Below are 21,631 nucleotides of genomic sequence, written 5' to 3'. Positions count from 1 at the left end.
ATGAACGATCAGCTAAAAATGACCGAAACCAGTCCAGTGCTGTACCAGAGACACCGGCCTGTTCCAGACGTTGCAGCAGAATCGAGTGTGAAACCGTGTCAAACGCGGCACTGAGGTCAAGTAACACCAGTGCCGCAGTCTGACCAGAATCAAGCACGGACCGCAGATGTTCCGTCATCGAGAGTAGAGCTGTCTCGGTGCTGTGACCAGCACGGAAACCATTCTGGGAGGGATCCAGAATTTTAGCCTTCTGTAGATGTTCCGACAGCAAACCATTGACATGGGCCTCTGCCACCTTCGCAACCCATGGAAGCAAGGAGATAGGTCGATAATTCTCCAATTTAAAGGGGTCTTACGTAGGTTTCCTTAAGATCGGGGTAACAAAAGCCTGTTTCCATTTAGTTGGCATAATGCATGAGGAGAAGGACAGGTTAATGAGCTGGCGCACAGGAGGGAGACAGAGAATAGATGGTTCCCTAAATTGCGCCGGTCTAAGAGGGTCTGCAGGAGACCCTGATTTTACTTTAATGGCCAACCTGTTAAACACCTCCTCCGACAGGCAAGGGAAAGTCGATAGAACCGCCTTCGTGGGAGAGTTGGCTCTCGGGGCCTCGCTCGAAGGGATAGAGCAAGGAAAAGAACGATGAATAGCCTGAACCTTTTCAAGGAAAAAGGCCGCTAGATCTTCACAATGAGACTCAGAACAAATTTCCGCTATAGGAGCTCTTTTCACAGTCAGGTCCTTAAGGACTTTGAAGATCAATTTCGACGCATTAGAGCTGTTTTTAAACTCCTTAGAATAGTAGGCCGCGCGGGCCCTACATATGGCTCTATGATAGCTTTTAACTTTAGTGAGGTATACGGTCTTTTTCCCAGCTTCGTAAGTTTTCCGCCAATCCCGTTCTGCTTGTTTACATGCTTTTTTTAGCAGTATCAAGGCACTATCGTACCATGGACTTGGTTCAAAGGAGCGGCATTTGCTCCACGTGGCGGGAATCAAAGCATCTAGAGCCCAGCTAATCCAGGCACAGAAAAGATCATAGCCAGATTCTTCCTCAATGAGGGAACCAAGCGGATTTTCAACAAGAAGGCGGTGGAAATCATCAAGCTTTAATTTTTTCCAAGGAAGTTTAAAGATGACTCTATCTAACGGTTTAAAAGGAAGGTCACCAATCGTGAGATGCAGTTTCACTAGAAAGTGGTCAGACCAGGCAACCGGACTTGGCTGCGGCACCTTAGCACCCAACAGATTCGAAAATATGGGGTCCAATATATGTCCACCCACATGTGTAGGGTGAGTGACCAACTGGCTTAACTGTAGTGCCTCTAGATCTGCAATAGTGCTTCTAATCGATGGAATAAGGTGGCGATCAAAATGGAGATTAAGATCTCCAAGGATACTAAAGTTAGCCGAGCCCATTGCAAGGGAGCTAACCATTTCAGGAAAAGCTTTCCTGAAGGCAGTATTATTGCCGGGCGGGCGATAGACCAAAAGTCCGGAGAAAGTGAAGTGGTGGGTGACCGTGACATTAAAGTGTGCACTCTCGCAGCCAACAAGGTTCAATACCTTCCAGACGCAAGGATAGCAAGACTTGACTAGCATGGCAATGCCCCCGCCCCTAGAATTACGATTATGGGTATAGATGGAATACCCCTGCGGGAGTGCCAGATTCACTACTGCTGTAGCCTCCTCCTGTAGCCACGTTTCAGTCATGAGGAGAACGTCTGTTACCTCCTCCATAATGAGATATTGTGACAAAACTATCTGGCTAAATCTGTCAATGAAGCCAATTTTGATTAAACTTACAATAAATAATTCCAGTCAATGTTGTAAAGACCTTTTCAATCAAAATGAAGCCCACCTCACTCTTTCTGTGGTTTTCTTGCCCAACGATTTTAGACAACAGGTTAGTATTATCATGTGTGAATATTCTTCGATAAATCCCATTGACTCACCCTTTACTACATTTTTGATTTTGGCCCCAAAATTTTTTGCCAACATTTACTTAAAATTGTAACAATGTTTTGGCTTATCATTTTATCTTTGCCTATGTATTTTATGGGAATCAAGATGTTTCCCAAGTACCCTCAAAGAATGATTTGATTGTACACCTTAAGTAATACTGGAGAAACTTGAAGAGTTTGAAAAGTTCCCTCGAAAAAGTATCGGGCCTGCCACTATTCCATTCCAGGAGTTTCTAATACCTTCAATAATTTAATTCTCTGTGGTAGTTGCATCCATCACTGCTAATTCCTCTGTGGTATATCAAGTGTGTGCAAAACAATTGATTTCTTTGACATCAGTTTCCTCAAAGGCGTAAAAGGTTTAATACCCTTTACTTTCAGAGATCCACTTTTATGTTTTAAACCTATTTTTGTTCATGAAGACTTGCTCCTCTATTGGTTATTCTTGAAACTGTCCACATGTTTTTACATTGGCTAAGATTATTTTTAGCTTATCACCTATCGCTCTCCATTTTCCTCAATAAGTTGCACTATGTGTAACAGACATCCCAGACACCCTATAGCTCACTTTGCTAAAGGACACAAGCTGCACTTCACTGATGAGGGAGCAATGAGGCTAAGACATGTCTGGGTTTTATTCCATTCCACTGTAGAAGGAACGCGAGCTAGAAGTTTGCACAGAGTTTTCATTTTGCAGCATCTCTACACTTGGAATACAGTTGCAAAATGCATCAATGGCTGAAAATTAATTAAAGTATTTCACCCATCACCTTTTTGTTTTTCTCTAAAGCCATGAGAGACCAAATGTGCTGCAAAACGTACACCCTTATAATGCGCCCCGGTATCAACATTCTTTTAGCTGAGTTCTCTGATCTCAAAGCATCTACCTGAGGTATGGTTCCTTACTCTAGTACATTTTATTTTATTTATTTATTTTTATTTTAAAGATTTTATATAGCGCTGGCTACACCTGGCGGTATCAGAGCGCTTTACATTAGTATCTGATCGTAGTTACAGGTAACATCGTTACAAAGGTTACACAGTTATTAGAGCATGGCAACGTAGTTACTTGTAAGGTCGAGATAAACAATAAGCACAAATACATAAGGGGAATAGCAGGCAAGGGGAAAGATTCATGGGAGGGGGTAGGAGCAGGGGAAGTAGACAGATAATGAAGACAGGAAAGAGGGGGGAGGGTGAGAGACACCGCATGGAAAGAGAAGGGGAAGGGGACGTGGTATTACTTCCCTATCTCTGTTGCGAGAGGCTCCCTTTATGCAGTGGACTCTTTCAGAGGGGTCTCTGAGACTCCAAGGCCTACATACTGGATCCTTCCCCAAAAAGGTGAGAGGGAGTGCTTTGGCAAGGGGTGCCATACCATACCTCAGCTGTGAGTGGCTCCCTTGGCGCAGTGGACTCTCTCAGCGGGTTCGCTGAGACGCCAGAGTATAAATATTGGATCTTTCCCCAACAAGGGGAGAAGGAGTGCTTAGTCAAAGGGCACAAAGGACAGGGGATAGGCAGAGTAGCAGGCAAGGGGAGAGATTCAGGGGAGAGGTGGTAGGAGCTAGGGAAGTAGACAAAGAGAGAAAGAGTACTAAATGGGAACATATTTAATTAATGAGTTATTATATAGAGATGGCTAGACCCGAAGGAATCAGAGTGCTTTACATGAGGAACAATGATGTTACAATTAACGTCAGTTAAATGTTACATAAGTATCAAGGAAAGCATTAAAAGAACAGAGGGGACAAAGTGAATGGAGCAAGGAAGGGTAAGGGGATAGGGTAAAGGGGCAGGAGGAAGATAAGACGTAGAGAACGAGGGAAAAATCTGCCCAAGGTCCGGCAGGGTAGGTGACGGCAGGGTGAGGACCGTGTCATGCAACTCAGAGGAGTACCTATCTGCTTCTTGAGCACGTGTTTCAAGGTTGATTACTCTGCTGCCCACTGAGTCCACGTTCCGTTTAATATCCGCCATCTGTGTGGTAAGATCAGTCTTTAGTTGGTCTATGGAAGTTTGAATGTCTTGACACAAATCTTTACGTAGTTCGGTTTGAAATCTCTAAGTGAGGACATAAGATCTTGGTCTGAGGTCCGATGCTTATGCGTTGGTGTGAAGAAGCTTGTGACCTTAGTCGTCGCTCGAGTTGTCGGCTTCTTCGGAGGCATAAGGCTTAAACCCCAGCCCCTGTTTACTGGTGTGGCATGGAAGAGGTGAGTCAGCAGTCCAAGATGGGACTTTGTAGTGGGAATGTGTGGTAGGTGCTACTGGACAGACTTCATTGAGCTTGTAATGGTGGTAAATAGAGAGCAGACGAAGAGGAGTTAGGTGTAGTGGAGGGCCAGCATTTGCCACGTAAAACAGGAAGGCGCAGGGATAAGACAGCCTCCAGTATGTTTACTGCACTGGCGATATCTTTGAGCCTCAATTAAAAATTTCTTACATGGGGGCAAGCCTGCCTCGAGGATAAATATACGGAGCCCCTGATGCCCAGCCGTTGTCAGTGGACTCCTCTGAAGAGTATCAGAGCCGGTGCGTGTAGGGTGACAGCTGCTCAATCTCCAAGTGGTCAGCGTGAGGAAATGGCACCCTTGCAAGCGGTCGGCTGCCATTTTAAGGTCAGGCACGGCGTGGTTCAAGGTTGTATAATGGCTGCTAGCTGATCGCCCCCTCATCCCAGGACAGCGGACCGTGGTCACTTGGGGCCATATGTATCAAGCCTTTTGCGAATCGCAAAAGGCCTTTTTGCATGTTTTGGTATGTATGAAATATTCGCAAAATAAGGAATAGCAAAGATCTGCGATTCCTTATTTTGCCATGGCATTTAAGGAATCGCAATTTTGCGATTCCTTAAATGCTATGTATGTAGCATTTTTGGGTTGCGAATTATGGTTAAGAATTCGCAAATTACCACCAACTTGTAGTTGATGGTAACTTACGAATTCTTCAAAAAATTCACAATTTGGCATTTTTTAAGGTGGCATGAGATGCACACACATGCCAATAGGGCATGTATGTGCGCCATATGCACACTCATGTACATTTCAGGGGTGCAGCAGGGTGTCTTTGAGACACCCCTGCACAGTTGCAATAATTCTCATATTGCGATTAGCAAATTGCGAATTCGCAATTTGAGAATTATTCCGCAATCATTCCTATGGGCCTCCTGGCCCATAGGAATGCATTGGAAATTATTCCTTAATTGCGAATTCGCAAATAAGGAAGATTAAGGAATCGCTAAAAAAAAGCGAATTTCTTCATACATACCATTTTGCGATTCCTAAATAGCGATTCCTTAAAAATCGCTATTTAGGAATCGCAAAAGGGTTTGTTGATACATATGGCCCTTGGTCTCTTAGACACAGGTATACATTAGAGAATGAGAGTTGTGTAATTGTCATGGAAAGAGTAATGCTCCTTTTTTATGGTTCATGATGATTGTTTTGCCTGTATGTGAGTCCACAGCATTTTTATCAGCAGCTGCATAAAAAAATGATACAAGTAAGCCTGGATCTGGTGTTTGTGGTTAGACATTTGCAGTGAATGGGAGATGCCTTCAAATGGCTATCTTCTGTTCATTGCATATCCCAACACTCTGCACAGTGTCTTCTGGCCAGGTACTCACATGGCCTTGCTGGATGGTCAAAACAGACCAATATCTTATTATGACCTTCACCATCTACATTACTGGCAGGCTCCTGGCCCCAGTCCAATCCGAAAAAGTTTGATAGATTCACCACCCTCCTGAGGACCCTTGCAGTTCAGTCAAAAGTCCCATGTCTTTCACTAGACACAGTCATGTGCTCTAATCATTCTCAAGCTCTCAATAGTCCTTAACCCCTTCGGTGCTGGTGACGGAACCGCTCCGTCACCAGCGTCGGTTGAGCTGTGCTGGTGACGGAGCGGTTCCGTCATGGCCCGCCCAGCTCGATAGAACGCTCATGCGCGGCACGAATTCCGCGCCTGCGCTGAGCGTTCTATTGAGCGGGGCGGGCCGTGACGGAACCGCTGCGTCACGAGCACAGCTCAACCGAGGCTCGTGACGGAGCGGCTCCGTCACGAGCATGCGGCCGCCGCGCGGCCGCGAAAATTCGTTAGCACTGCGGCGGAATAGCCGCCGCAGTGAAGTGGTTAACAGGCTTTCTTTATTTATTTTATTTATAAAGTTTTGTATAGCGCGAACAAGACCCGTGGGTATCAGAGCGCTTAACATAGGAGAGGTAGAGGGTTAACATATATAAAAACAATTAAAGTACAACATCTGTATATTCGTAACACATGTGACGTTCACGTTAAAATATGCTATGGTTAAAACTTATAACAAAAACTGGTATATATAATAAATATGAGGTAGCTAGGTATATGTTCAAATATGGTGTTGTTCTCAAGATCGGTCAACATAGCCATTAGTGGTAGCCTTTAAGTTGTTCTCATATCATAGAATAGATTTTCTTTATAGTATTGATTATGCTTCCCTTACTCGTGCCATAAAAGAACTGTACTAGGTCAGTAATATATCAGACCCGTGAACAGAGATCTTCACTACGTAATGTATCTATTCATCAGCAGGCTCTTCACTTCCCGCTTGAATGTTACCAGCTTGTAGCAAATTGTTGTTGGTGGTGCTCCTGTTAAATGTGTCTTGCTTAAATGGTTCTCTGTTTCCTACCCAACAGGGCTCAGCATCGAAATTTGTCCTCCTGCTTGTCCATCTCCATGGACATTGCCTGAATTGTCCAATGAGCATCAGCACTACTACTAGCCCTCTTTGAAGATTATAAGCTACTCTTCATAACATGTTTTAACAGATTCAGCATGGTGTACCATATGTTATCTGATGATATCTACATATCAAAGTCTCAAATAATCCAGGTGATCGGTTGCAAGCCGGGGATTGCCAAGCAAGAAACCAGAACAGAGGGACCAATTCTGTCTCTCCTAAAGCCTCCAAGGCTGAGTTGATGCTCTTAGGTCCTGCCAATCCAGTGGCCCTTCCCAGAGTTTATCAATCAATCAATCAATCAGGTCATTTGTATAGCGCACTACTCACCCGTAGGGTCTCAAGGCGCTGGGAGGGGGGGGGTGCCGCTACTGCTCGAACAGCCAGGTCTTGAGCTTCTTCCTGAAGGAGAGGTGGTCTTGGGTCAGGCGCAGATTGGTCGGAAGTGAGTTCCAGGTCTTGGCGGCCAGGTAGGAGAAGGATCTTCCTCCTGTTGTCGCTCTTCGGATGCGGGGGACGGCGGCGAGGGCGTGGTTGGTTGATCTGAGGAGGCGCTTGGGAGTGTAGAAGTTGATCCGGTTGTTGAGGTAGCTCGGGCCTTGGTCGTGTAGGGCTTTGTGCGCGTGGGTGAGGAGCCGGAAGGTGATTCTCTTGTTGACCGGGAGCCAGTGCAGATCTCTCAGGTGTCCGGAGATGTGGCTGCGTCGGGGGATGTCGAGGATGAGTCTCGCCGAGGCGTTCTGGATTCGCTGGAGTCTCTTCTGGAGTTTGGCAGTGGTTCCGGCGTAGAGGGCGTTGCCGTAGTCCAGTCGGCTGGTGACGAGGGCTTGGGTGACCGTCTTCCTCGTCTCGGTGGGGATCCACCGGAAGATCTTACGTAGCATGCGCAGGATGTTGAAGCATGACGAGGAGACGGCGTTGACTTGTCTGGACATGGAGAGGGAGGAGTCCAGGATGAAGCCCAGGTTGCGTGCGTGGTCCGTCGGTTTGGGTGCGGTGCCCAGGGCGGGGGGCCACCAGGAGTCGTCCCAGGCGGAGGGCGTGGAGCCCAGGATGAGGACCTCCGTCTTGTCTGAGTTCAGTTTCAGGCGGCTGGTCGTCATCCATTCGGCTACGTCTCTCATCCCTTCGTGCAGGTTGGCTCTGGCGGTGGCGGGGTCGTTGGTCAGGGAGAGGATCAGCTGGGTGTCGTCGGCGTAGGAGATGATGTTCAGGTTGTGTTGGCGTGCGATGGCCGCGAGGGGGCTCATGTAGACGTTGAAGAGGGTTGGGCTCAGCGAGGATCCTTGGGGTACGCCGCAGATGACTTTGGTGGCCTCTGACTTGTACGGTGGTAGGCGGACTCTTTGTGTTCTTCCGTCGAGGAAGGAGGTGATCCATTCCAGTGCCTTCTCCTGGATTCCGATGTGGCTGAGGCGCTGTACTAGGGTGCGGTGGCAGACAGTGTCGAAAGCCGCGGAGAGGTCCAGGAGGATGAGGGCCGCTGTTTCTCCGTTGTCCATCAGAGTTCGAAGGTCGTCGGTGGCGGCGATGAGGGCGGTCTCGGTGCTGTGGTTCGCTCGGAAGCCGGACTGTGAGGGGTCGAGGGATCCATTCGTCTCGAGGAAGGCGGCCAGCTGTTTGTTGACGGTCTTCTCGATGACTTTGGCCGGGAACGGGAGGAGCGAGATGGGACGGTAGTTCTTGAGGTCGGTGGGGTCTGCTGTGGGTTTCTTGAGGAGAGCGCTGAGTTCGGCGTGCTTCCAGCTCTCAGGGAAGGTGGCGGAGTCGAAGGAGGTGTTGATGATGTCCCGCAGGTGGGGTGCGAGGACAGCGTCGGCCTTGTTGAAGACGTGGTGAGGGCAGGGGTCAGTCGGAGATCCGGAATGGATGGAGTTCATGGTGCGGATGGTGTCTTCGGTGCTGATCGGGGTCCAGGTGCGGAGGGTGGTGGATGGTGGCGTCGTTGCGGTTGTGGCTTGCGTTGGTTGGTTGTTGAAGCTGTTGTGTATGTCCGTGATCTTGTTGTGGAAGTAGGACGCGAGGGAGTTGCAGAGGTCTTGCGACGGGGTGATGTCGTTGTTTCCGGCGTTGGGGTTGGAGAGCTCTTTCACGATGTTGAAGAGTTCCTTGCAGTTGTGTGCGTTGTTGTCCAGCCGGTCCTTGTATGCATTTTTCTTGGTGGCGCGGATTAGTTGGTGGTGTTTCCGGGTGGCGAGCTTGAGGGTGGTCATGTTGTCCGTCGTTGGTTCCCTTCTCCAGGCTTTCTCGAGGGCTCGACAGTTCTTCTTGGAGCACTTGAGTTCGTCGGTGAACCATGGTGTTTTTCTGCTGCAGGATCTGCTGGGCGGGGTCCTCAGAGGGGCGAGTTCGTCCGCGCAGTTGCTGATCCACTTCGTGAGGTTGTCGGCGGCCTGGCTGGGGTTCGCTGAGCTGGCGGGAGGGTGCTGGCTCAGGGAGGCGGTGAGCTGGTCGGCTGTGATCTTGTTCCAGCTTCTTCGAGCAACCTGTTGCTGGAGGTGGTGGGTCGTCGTTCTTCTGAAGGTGAAGTGGACGCAGCTGTGGTCCGTCCAGTGGAGTCCTGTTGCGTGGCTGAAGGTGACGTCTTTGCTGGATGAGAAGACGGCGTCGAGTGTGTGTCCGGCGAGGTGGGTGGGGGTGGTCACTAGCTGCTTGAGTCCGAGGTTGTCGAGGTTGTCGAGCAGGGTGATGGTGTTGCGGTCGTTGTTGTTCTCCAGGTGGAAGTTGAGGTCCCCCAGGAGGATGTAGTCGGCGGAGGGGAGAGCGTGCGGGCTGACGAAGTCGGCGATGTCCTCGCTGAATCGTGTGCGCGGTCCCGGGGGTCGGTAGATCAGGGTGCCTCTTAGGGTGGTCTTCGGGTTGGTGTGTATCTGGAAGTGTAGGTGTTCGGCGGTGGTGAGGGTGTCGTCGGTGTTGGTCGTGATGCGGATGGTGTCTCTGTGGATGATGGCGATGCCTCCTCCGGTCTGGTTGTTGCGGTCCCTCCGGGTGATCTTGTAGCCCTCTGGGATGGCGATGGCGATGTCTGGGGCTGAGGAGGTGTTCATCCAGGTCTCGGTGATGAAGGCAACGTCGGGGGCGGTGGTGTCGAGCAGGTTCCAGAGTTCTACGGCGTGTCTGTGGACGGAGCGGGTGTTGAGCAGGATGCACTTGAGGTGGGTGCTGCTGGAGGTCGGCTTTGCGGGTGCAGGGAAGGTCCGGATGCAGGTGAACTTGCAGGCGTGGCAGCTGAAGGGTCCGTGGGTGTGCTTAGGGGCGGCTCGGTGACATCCTGGGATGTGGCCGGTGTTGAGTGCGGTGAGGTCGGCGGCGCTGTAGATTCGTCGGGTCGGCTTCCGTCGGTGGGGGCCAGGGGTCCTGGCACTGGGCGCGGTCCAGGCGCGGACGGGCGCAGACGGGCTTACCTTTGGCGCGCCTTCGGCGCACAATCGGCGCGCCCGCTGCGCGTCAACGCTGCGCGTTCGCACGGTCGCCATTTAAGGCGAAGTGCGCGGGTGGGCGGAGCAGCTGGGAGGCGGGAGCGGGGAGGGAAACAGAAGAGAAAAGGGGCGGGGCTGAAGGCGGTGGCGGGAAGCGGGAGCGGGGGTCAACACGACGAGAGACGGCAGAAACAGGAAAAACAAGCACAAAATCAGGACAAAACGGGGTAAAAATGCAGAGACACACGAACAGGGCACAGGAAGAAAAAAAGGAAGCAAGCACAAATTCTGGAAAAAACGGGGGAAAAAATACTGTTACACGCGATCAGGGCACAGGAAGAAATAATAAAGAACAAGCACAAATTTTGGTCAAAAAACGGGGGAAAACCAAGGAGAGCTCTCAGGGCGGCTGCGAGGCCGGCGCTGAGGCAGAGGCAGGCACTGGGGGGCACACGCAGCAGCTGGTGGCCGTGCGGCGCGGGGGTGTCCCACAAGTGGGTCACACTCACCTGCGTCGCACGGTCGCCATTTAAGGCCAAGTGCGCGGGTGGGCGGAGCAGCTGGGAGGCGGGAGCGGGGAGGGAAACAGAAGAGAAAAGGGGCGGGGCTGAAGGCGGTGGCGGGAAGCGGGAGCGGGGGTCAACACGACGAGAGACGGCAGAAACAGGAAAAACAAGCACAAAATCAGGACAAAACGGGGTAAAAATGCAGAGACACACGAGCAGGGCACAGGAAGAAAAAAAGGAAGCAAGCACAAATTCTGGAAAAAACGGGGGAAAAAATACTGTTACACGCGATCAGGGCACAGGAAGAAATAATAAAGAACAAGCACAAATTTTGGTCAAAAAACGGGGGAAAACCAAGGAGAGCTCTCAGGGCGGCTGCGAGGCCGGCGCTGAGGCAGAGGCAGGCACTGGGGGGCACACGCAGCAGCTGGTGGCCGTGCGGCGCGGGGGTGTCCCACAAGTGTATTTATTATCCCTACAATCAACTAAAAGTGAGCAGCAACCCGATATGTGATAAACAGCGTGTGTGAAATAGAATGGGATCGCAGAGGAGCCTGAAGCTTGGGCGCAATCTAAGGCTTGGAGGACTTATGAAGTATATCTGATCGGGCTGTGAGGGCCACTGGTTGGTCCTCTTGATTCTTTGCCAAATTCCTTTAATTCCTGATGAAGATGCCTGTGTGAACATGGGGCTCAATATAGAGGCTGTTATAAAACTAGGAATATTTAACACATTCGAGTGAGCTATATACTGAAACTGATGTAAACATCTGCACCTTACAATTTTGTAAATATCCCTGATCACATTTGAATGATGAATTAATCAAATAATATGGGTATCATTAAGGAAGCCCGTCCCAGGCAGTAGGTGGCCTACTGCCGGGCAAAGGCGGAAGACCTTGCTGGGAGTAAACTCACCACTGAGAGCCTTGGTTAGTGACTTCCGCCAAAAGGACAGGTAGACATAGCCATAGTTGGGTGAGTGCATCCCACGAGCATGAGTCCAGAACCCCTGTCCCTGCAGGTATTAACCTTGATTCTGCATTACATGCTCACCAGTTTATATATTTATTTCTTTGAAGTTTTGTATAGCGCGAACATGACCCAAGTGTGTATCAGAGTGCCTTTACATACGGTTGAGGAAGACATAGGGAGGCAGCTAAGGGAGAAAGATCAAAGTAAAAGTAGGACAATAATTCAGTGACAAGACAATCTTAGTCTATTTATTTTTTTGCCTTTTGCTGGTCGCAGTACTTGCGGGGGGAGCAGCCCCAGATCTCCTCAAGATGGGGATGGACGAGGAGGCTCCCATGAGAACCTGCCCACCTTTGCGGTCGAGGACTATGAGGATGCGTCCCCATGGATGGACATCACACAGTCCCTCCATCTTGAAAAGACATATGTGCCCTCAAATGAAGATCTAGGTTAAAATGGCTTCAGCTGCAGTCTGCTTGAACACGTGTCCTCCCCACCCCGGCAAAAAGGGATTACCCACCCCCCCACACCCCTTCAAGGATGGTAAATACCATCTTCACATGCGGAAAGTGTGAGGGTCTGTGTTTTTAACAGATGCTTCCAGCTAAATGCTTCATAGCTATAACTTTATGCATTGGTATATATCTATACCTATATCTATATATATCTATATATCTATATCTATCTAAATATATATATGCATATATATATATACATATATATTTATATTTATATAGATGTATGTATGTATGTGTGTATGTATATATCTATACATATATATATATCGGGCAGCGTGATCAAGGGCAAACTTACCTGAAACGCGTAGCTGGTCTCTGTAAGGTTGAAATAAAACAACTTAAGCTGATTCTTGGTGGTCCGTCTCCGTGCGCAGCTGTGGCTTGAGACGCTAAGAGAGTCGAGGAGGAGCTACATTTGTATATATATATCTCTATATCTATCTATCTCCATATATATATATATATATGTATATATATATATATAGAGAGATAGATAGATATATATATATAGAGATAGATAGATATAGATAGATAGATATAGATGTATAGATATATAGATATATGTGTATTTCATTCAAGTTTTTCTAGGGTTAATAAATCCTAAATCCCCAATTCATTATCTTGAGATGGGGTTGTGGGCACCTTTTATGCACATTTTATCTTATGTCAACATTTTTTCAGTGTTTGCACCAAGCAGGCAGAACTGAGCGACTTGTGAATATTTCATATCTCTGCAGTGCACTGTATGCGCTGTTGGCCTGTTAGTAGTTTCTGTAAAACATTTATGATTTTTCTATGGAAATCTCCTCTGACTATGATGAACATTGAAACTTACACAGACAGCCGGCTGTGTTAAATGGTGGAATTTATCCAGTTTTCACAGTAATGACAATTAGTCAACGATATGCTTTCTGTGCTCCAAATTCAATCAGTAAAATGGCGGTGCTGAAAACATCTGCTAAATATAATGTGTGCTTTTAGGCTAAACAAATAAAACACACAAATAAACGTTGTTTTTATCAAGCAAAACACATTCTGTGCTGCACTGAAAGTTAATGCTTTCCATTGCAGATGCATGAATTGGAGCCTCAGACAGCCTTTGAGTACAATCTAGAGCCATTTTACTCCAGGACAAGTGGAGATTCACTGATAGTCAAAGTTAAACTTAAAAAAATGTTAACAATCCAATTTATCTGCCTGTTGTCTTCCCCCTACTGAGAATGTTTAACTATAGCAGACACACTTTCAAACTCCTTATGTCTAGTAATTTCTCTGTTTCAAAGTCTTCAAAGTGATTGCAGATGTAATGTAAATGAACCTGGAAGAGAGTCAATCGGTACCTAGCAGCTATCAATAGTAATATAAACAGGCAGACTTAAAAGCAATTAGCACATACATCTGTGCCACTAAATGTCACAGGGTTCGATTGCAATACTAGAAAATTGATTAAATATATGTTTGGATGAATGCAGTTTTTATTGGGTGGTGGATAGACATTTTGCATGGAAGCAGTACTGTTGTTGTACACATTGCTAGCCTTCAGACTGGAGGCCATGGGTTGGTACACATTGTGAACTGTGGCCTGGATTTACTTACATTTTGCATCGTGGTTGCGGCACGTTTTGTGGCGAAGCCATGAGGCAAATGCTGGTCAAGACTTAAAAAGCCATGCAAAGGCCGATTTGAGCTGCCTTGATTGACTCTGTGAAAAAATATGTTACACTGCGTCGGGCAGCCGCGGCCGGCAGTGGGAGGAAATGCAGGGCGGTGACGTGGGGAGGGGGAGGGGCAGGGTGGGGGGTAGTAATGTATTGTTTACAGAGTTTTACAGGTAACTAAACATTTAAATAAATAAAACGAATTTCGTTGCGCTCACTACATCGCATTTTGGGATGCAGTGTACTCAACAAAATTCGTTTTATTTATTTAAATGTTTACTTACCTGTAAAACTCCGTAATCCATACATTACTACCCCCCAACATGCCCCTCCCCATCCCCACCCCACATCACCGCCCTGCATTTCCACACACTGCCGGCCGTGGCTGGCGTCGGGTAGACTTTAACTTTACATGTGTGGTGCATGGGCATTGCATACAGCAACCCATGTATTTTGATGCAAACCTAGATTTACTAAAGGCATTAAACCTGGATTCGAGCAAAAATGGTGTGCCTATGCGAGAGAGACATAACGAGGAGAAATATCTCCTGAATGAATTCCTCTTTCCATGTGAGCTGCATTCTAGAGCACACATAGAAAGAGCAATTCGCCTCTGGAGGAAGGGGCACCTTCCCTTACAAAAACAATCGTGCCCATAGCAGAGGCACCCTTGCACCATGGCACAAGGGTGTCTGCGCTGGCTATAGGCTGCCTGAAGTGTGCCAGCACTATGAGAAACAAGAAGTGAGCACTTCTTCTTTTGGTCTTTCACGCAACGCAGCACAGCAGGTTGCCTTGCTGCGCTGCATGGCACGAAGGGCTGCAGGAAAGATTAGTAAATATGGGCCTTACTGACACATGCGTCAAGGTAGGATTTTGGGAGTCCTTAATTGGGGTAATTAAGGAATCACAATTAAGGACTCGCAAAAGCCTATGCATGTAGGAATCGCTGTAAAAATAGCGATTCCTACACATTACTTATTTGCGACTCGCAAATTGTGAGTCGCAAATAAGGAATGGCTTCCCATTCATTTCTATGGGCCTACAGGCCCACAGGAATGAATGGGAAATTGCATGCGCAATTTGCGAGTACCAATAGGTCCTCGCAAATAGCAAATTGCGCATGCAATTTCAGGGTGCAAGGGTGTCAAAAGGACGCCCTGTTGCACCCCTGAAATTGATCTGTGCACATATGCAACATGAAACTTTGAAAAATGCACAAAAGTTAATTTTTCAAAGTTTTTGCAAATTACCATGACGTTTTAAAATAAAGTAACTTGAACCATTTTATTACTATATGATAACGGGTCCTCTGTTGTAAATTATATCATTAATGGACTCTTTGAGTCTATGGGAGACTAGAAAATGATCTGAGCCTCCTCCTTTGTCAACCTAGAAGAGCTGTCCCTTGACCTAGATGTGAAACAACACACCCCCCTTTGTTGCGACGGGTCAGTCACCACAAGCCAGTCGGCCAGAGATGCTGTACTACATAATTATGTCTACAAAGTTGAGTTGGTCTAGTGCATGTTCAAGGAACTCCTGAAAGTTCCCCCTCGTCCTGCTGCCCCCATAGAAAGCTCTCCTCCAGACTTTGGTTGATAAGGCTCATGGCTCATTACTGCTGGTGAAAACTTGACAACAGTCTGTGTTCCGAATTCTGCAACTGACCCTTGGCCTTCTGAGAATTGAGAATAGTCTCCACCTTAGATTCTAAGGTATCATCAACCATGGGGGAACATGAAATATAGGTGATGCAAGAGCGAGTTTAATGTGTGATATTGTAAATACTGGATGAATACGCCAGTGGCGAGGGAGTGCCAAACTAATTGCCCCTTTCCCCACAAGGTGAATGCCAGAAAATGGCCCATCAAATCTGGCCAAAGATCCAGTGTGAATCCTGGGAATGTGCAAAAAGTGGGTCAAAAGCCACATTTTTATCCTATAGCTTATGCTGGCGAAGCCAAACAATAGTGATCAACAAACTTTTGTAGTCAACTTTCGATTCGGGTAAGTGATGTAATATGTTCTACACTTCCACAAGCTTCTCTGCTGGTTTTTCCAAGAGACTCTCTACGCTCAGCTGGCTAGATTTTTGTTTCCTCGTGGCTATCAGCGCCTTGCAACTATAAATATCAGGCGTGCAGGACTTTCCGCCACTTGATCAAAGCAAGCCTGTCCATGGTCTCCAACAATCTGAACTAAAGCAAATCAATAGCCTGCCCTTAGCATTATTTCCTGCAGTGACAGCTAGTTAAGTCAGCAGCAGTTACCTGGGAGGTAACTCTTCGGTGCTGTTTGCATAAAGACATTAAGGGCCTAACACTCGATCCCAAACACAATTTACAATAATTCTGCAGTCTCATAACACACATTTCTTTAGCTAACATTGACACAAGCCATGCATCATAATTTATTTACTTGTACTGTTGTATAGCTCCTATATATCCCTATATCGTGTTAAGTTAGCATAGGTACGTTTGAGATTTAAACGCCATTTTTCCTTTCTTGCAACTTCTGCACACGACCCTTATTTGTTGACTTAGCTTTCAACCTAGTAGTTTGCCGTGGTGAATGTGAGAATAATATGTTATTGCTCTGATATCTGCTTTGTTTAATAAAACATGTCTGCACGGAGAGTGCTGAAGTTTCAGGAGCAACACGATATGGAATTGTTATGAGGTCTGATCTCCACGCCTTCATAGTCATAACACAAGTGCAGCCTTTGCCAACTTGGGCTTGAGGCGGGATTGATATTGCTTTGCACGAGAATTGTTAACACACTTGATGCGGTGCACATGCAGAGAGAGCTGGTGTATGCTGATGTGATTCCTTCATGCTAGGACACTAAGGTATGGGCCCGCCCTAAAACAACCCAAAGAGACCTTCTTAGCTAATAATATAATATATGTGTCAGGGAGGGTGAGATATAAGTGTTGTTAACTCTTATTCATTACAGCATGTTAACATGCTGTCACCATTCGCTTTTTATGTCTTAGTAACTATGCTGATAATTTTGCTACTGATAATAAGTATACTTGTATTATCAAAGATACTGCGCCTGAGAAGACGGCATTAGTAAATAAACATTTCAAATGCACATGTGTCTTCTTTACTCCATGTTCTGGTTTGTAATGATAATATAACGAAAGAGTGTTCATGAGTCCCACGTACCCTGAGGTACTGTAAGTTCATGTTCTGGTTTGTCTAAACATTGGGTGTTTGAAATGTCCAATGAGACACTGTAGCTAGCTCGGTAAGGGGTGAGTTGGTTGCTAAGGTAAGTTTTGGGACATCCTAATTTGCCGAGGTTCCACTCCTCTGTGCACAGTTCTGTGTGAGTACAGAAACCCTGCAACATGGCGCCCAACGTTTACGGTGGTCTTATATCATGACACTCGAGTAGTTTATCGTTCATGCCTTAACCCCTTCACGTCCGTTTCCGGAAAACGGGGTGTTGGTGAAACCTACCTATTTTTTGAAATAGGTCTTTATTCAAGCTTGATTCTTACTTAAACGGTTTCTTTGAATTACTACCCAGTTGTGCTACAAAGTATTCTTTGTGTTTTCTTGTTTCCGATTCTGTGATGGCGGCTGCGGTGGCTATTGCACAGCATAGTCGCGTAGCGGTACGCAACCATCTTCAGACGTACCAGGTCCCAGTAGATGGAATGGCTGTGATTTTCGTGGTAAGTGCAGATCCGGCGTTTCCTTACGAGTTGTTTTACTCTTGGGTTACGTTTCCGGCTGTGGACGCTAATTCTGGTTTGTACCACTCCTACACCGCCTCGGATGTCCCGGCTGAATATACGCCATACAGGGCATTGGAAATACCTATTGATCATTGGCAGCATCGAGTTTGGTTTGATGGCGCCCTCCCCCACTCTTTGTCCCGTGCGAGGTTAGGTCCACTCTCGATTCCAGGTACTAATTGGCTTGCATTGGGTGGCTTTACCCCGCACCCGAATCACGGGGCTTGTACCCTGGCAGAAATTCGCAGGCTACATGTAGTTTCCATATCCGTGATTCGTGCTTTAGTGCAATACATTGGTCGACATCTTCCTGGTGGTCCCCAGGGGGGTGCGGCCGCTCCCATGGAACGAGGCGGAATGCGTCTCAATCCAGTGATGGTAAATTCGGTTTTTGGTGCGCGTCCTGTTGACAACGATGACTTCCCATTCTGGCTAGCGGAGAAGTTTGATCAACTGGAGGCGGTTTTTCCGAATTCTACTCCTGCTGATAAACATAGAATGTTAACGATTACTCTACCGAAGGATATTACTCCTGAACTTGCTGACTGTGAAAGCTGGGGAAAAACTTTTGCGGCAGTTTATACGAGGTGCTTCGGCACCCCGTCTATGAATGCCCTGCCTGAAATCATTAGACGTGTTCAGAATGATCACGGTCCAGAGGCAGCGGTGGAATTGGGTATGCGCCTGTGTGGTTCTTTTGAGATTGTAAGTGATCTCATTCTCTCCAATGTTAAAGGAGATGCAGTTAACTTTCAGGTGTCGAATGCTTTGGCTGCTCTGCCCGATGCCGACAAACCCCGCCAGTTAGCAAAGATTGTAGTGGCCGCTTATAAAACGATAGGCCGCACAAGTAGAGGTCTGAAATATTTTCCAGTGAAGGATAAAAAACAACCTCAGGGACAATCTGCTGTGACAGATGCCCAGCCCAAGTCCAAAAAATCGAATTGGCCTAAAAAACAGACACAGGGGAAGCAGACAATGCAGACTCAGGGTACTTTTCCTGCGATACAATCTCCTGCGCCACCCGAAAAAGTTTATGATTTGCGCGACCGCGCGATGATTAAATCACCTGATCGTTTTCAGGGTTCTGATCAACGCTCTCCTCGTTCCTTTCAGGACACATCGGCCCCGAAGACCGGTGGAGGAGGAGGGGGTGGACGTGGACGTGGTGGCCAGCAAGGACGTGGTCAGTCCCGCCAGACGGACGGCGCAGTGAAGCAGGAGGATTCTACGCCTAGGCGTCCGCAGTTTGCGAAAAAGAAAGTCGCAGCCTTAACAGCGCATCGATATGCCACAGATAGTGAGAACGCGGCTTCGGAATCTGACGTGGGCTCTGACCTTGCTGGATAGCGCGGCGGAGATAACCATAGTCAGAGAGGCGCTGCGTCCACTACTGAGGGTGACAGCGACTGATGTCTACGTTGTGATAGAAACAGCGGATACGAGACTAGCTCCCCCTGAAAGACTATATGAAATTGTCCTGTTAATTGAAGGTGACATACAGCGTACCGTTAAAGGTGTATTTTGGGAGAATCTTTCTTCTACATATGATATTTTACTTTCAGAGGCTGACTGGCCCCCACCTTTTGTGCTCGCGGCGCCGCGAGGGGAGGAGGTAATCCTACCCAGTTTCGCGAACACTGTCTCGAAAGAGCATGCGCAGCATTTTGCAGAAGAGTGGGCTCGGGCTCTCGCGCCGGCTCTGTACCGTAACCAATGTGGTTGGGATAAATTGTCGCCTTGCCACGAAATTCCGTTGCGGTCTCAGCCGCAGCCTCAACCTCAATATCCCATTCGGCGTGAAGCAAAATCTTCCGTCGCGGAAATCCTTGAACAATTGGAATATCAGGGAGTTATTGAAACGTGTGTGTCACCGATGAATAATCCCCTTTTTACTGTGAATAAACCTGACGGATCATATCGTTTGGTTTTGGATTACCGGCATTTAAACTCGCATTGCCGTAACTGTGCAGTACAGAATACCCACGGCTCTGCCCTAGTGGATAGTCTCGTGCGTAAGCGTTTCAAGACAACGCTTGACATATCCAATGGTTTTTATGCCCACAGATTGGACAGCTTTAGCTCCCAATGGACCAGTTTTACAAGCGCTGGAGTCCAAAAGCAATTCCGGCGTCTTCCAATGGGCTACAAGAATAGTCCTGGTATATTTACCGCTCGAATTGTCTCTATTCTGGAGGCACTCGACCCTGATGCTTTTTCGTATGTGGATGACATATATCTCACTGACGACGATATTTGGGAGCATCTATGTCGTGTAAATTCTGTTGTTTGCAACTTCGCAGACATGGGTTACAAATTTAACTTTGCAAAATCGCACATTGCTGAACACACAGTGTTGTTTTTGGGCTATGAGCTCAACAATGAAGGTAGAGGTTTGGCTCCTCACTTCTTGGAGAAGTGCGCACAATTGCGCGCTCCAACAACACTGAAAAAATTACAATCTTTACTGGGCTTTTTGAATTTCGGCAGGACTTACATTCCGGAATATGCCCAGCGTATCAAGCCTTTGTATGCTTTGATACAACCAACTTTCTCAAAATCATGCTGGCTGCCTGAGCATTCAGCCATTTTGCAATCCTTGCAGGCTGATCTGCTCGCTTCTAAATATTTACTGACTCGTGATAACCACACCAACCTGGTCATAAGAATATTTCCTGGGACGGTGGGTTTCACGTACCTCACTTTTAATGAAGGTGACACGGTACCTATTGCTTACAAGTCACACTTGTACACTTCGGCTGAGATGCGGTTTCCCACAGTGGAAAAGGTTTTAACTGCTGTACAGATGGCAATTCTAAAAGAACGTGCTCTGTCACAGGGGAAGCGCATGCTAGTGGTAACACCCTGTCCTCATTTAGAGGCAGTCACGAAAGCCAGTGTACCAAATTCAAAGGCTTTGCACCCTCGGTGGATTCAGTGGGCTGCGTCATTGTCATCCGCAGATGTCATGTTTATTTTTGACGCTTCCTTACGGTCGCAGGAGTACTTGCAGTATGAATTCGTTCATCCTGCTCCTCTGGCGATGCGACCTTTGGAAGACTTCCATTGCATCATTTACACTGATGGGTCGGCGCAGGTTGCGCATGGCTCTAAACATGCCTACGTTTCCGCATGCGCCATTGTGGTCGGTGCTATGTTGAATGATGAGTTCATTTCCAGGGAGGTACACACGTTGCCCCTGGGCGATTGCACCGCACAATTGGCAGAGCTTCGTGCTCTCTTACTAGCTTTGGAGTACGCAGATCCAAGTGTTACTACTCTAATTGTAAGTGATTCTTACTACTGTGTCCAGTCTTACAATGAAAACTTGTTCTTTTGGATTCAAAATGATTTTCATGATTCCAAGGGTAGCACAATAAAACATAAAATGATCTGGGTTCGAGTGGCAGGCTTAAGGCTATGTTGCCACTCGTTTATGTGATTCATACTCTCGGTCATCAGCGCGTGGGAGTACACGCTGTTGGCAACTCGCTTGCTGATGAAGCGGCGAAATCAGCAGTATCTACATACTTAGTTGCAGCAGTTACTAGGTCTAAAACCAAGATTGATAGCGACATCTTGGCAGCTATTGCTGCCTCTGAGAAGGGAAGTAAACATCCTGCTGGATTCCCTTCGAAGTATAAATACCACTTAAGTCCCGAAAAGGTTCCTTTTGTGACTATTCCTGATGTTGGGGAACGGCTGATTCCCAACTCGGATCGCAGAACAGACTTGATTACAGCGGCTCATGAAGGTGTGGCGTCTGCGCATGCGGGCGTCTCAGCCACTGTAACGCAGCTACAACAACGTTTCTGGTGGCGGGGACTGTACAAACAGACGCGTAATTATGTCCTTCTTTGTGACATATGCCAGCAGATTAAACCTTCAACTGCTACGCGTCCGCCACAGACTCAGTTGTACATTTCTAATAAACCACTAGGCTGTGTTTATTTAGATCACTGCGGTCCTTTTTCATCTGATACTGCGTATAAATACATCTTAGTAGCAGTTGACTCATGCACACGCTTTGTGTGGGTATGGCCACATCGCAGCGCTGATTCACGGACTGTCATCAGAGATTTGCGTATCTTTATAGGGATTTTTGCCTGTGGTAC

This window comes from Lissotriton helveticus, chromosome 5_1, assembly GCF_964261635.1.
Source record: "Lissotriton helveticus chromosome 5_1, aLisHel1.1, whole genome shotgun sequence".
Taxonomy (NCBI): domain Eukaryota; kingdom Metazoa; phylum Chordata; class Amphibia; order Caudata; family Salamandridae; genus Lissotriton; species Lissotriton helveticus.
This window is presented reverse-complemented; position numbering follows the sequence as displayed.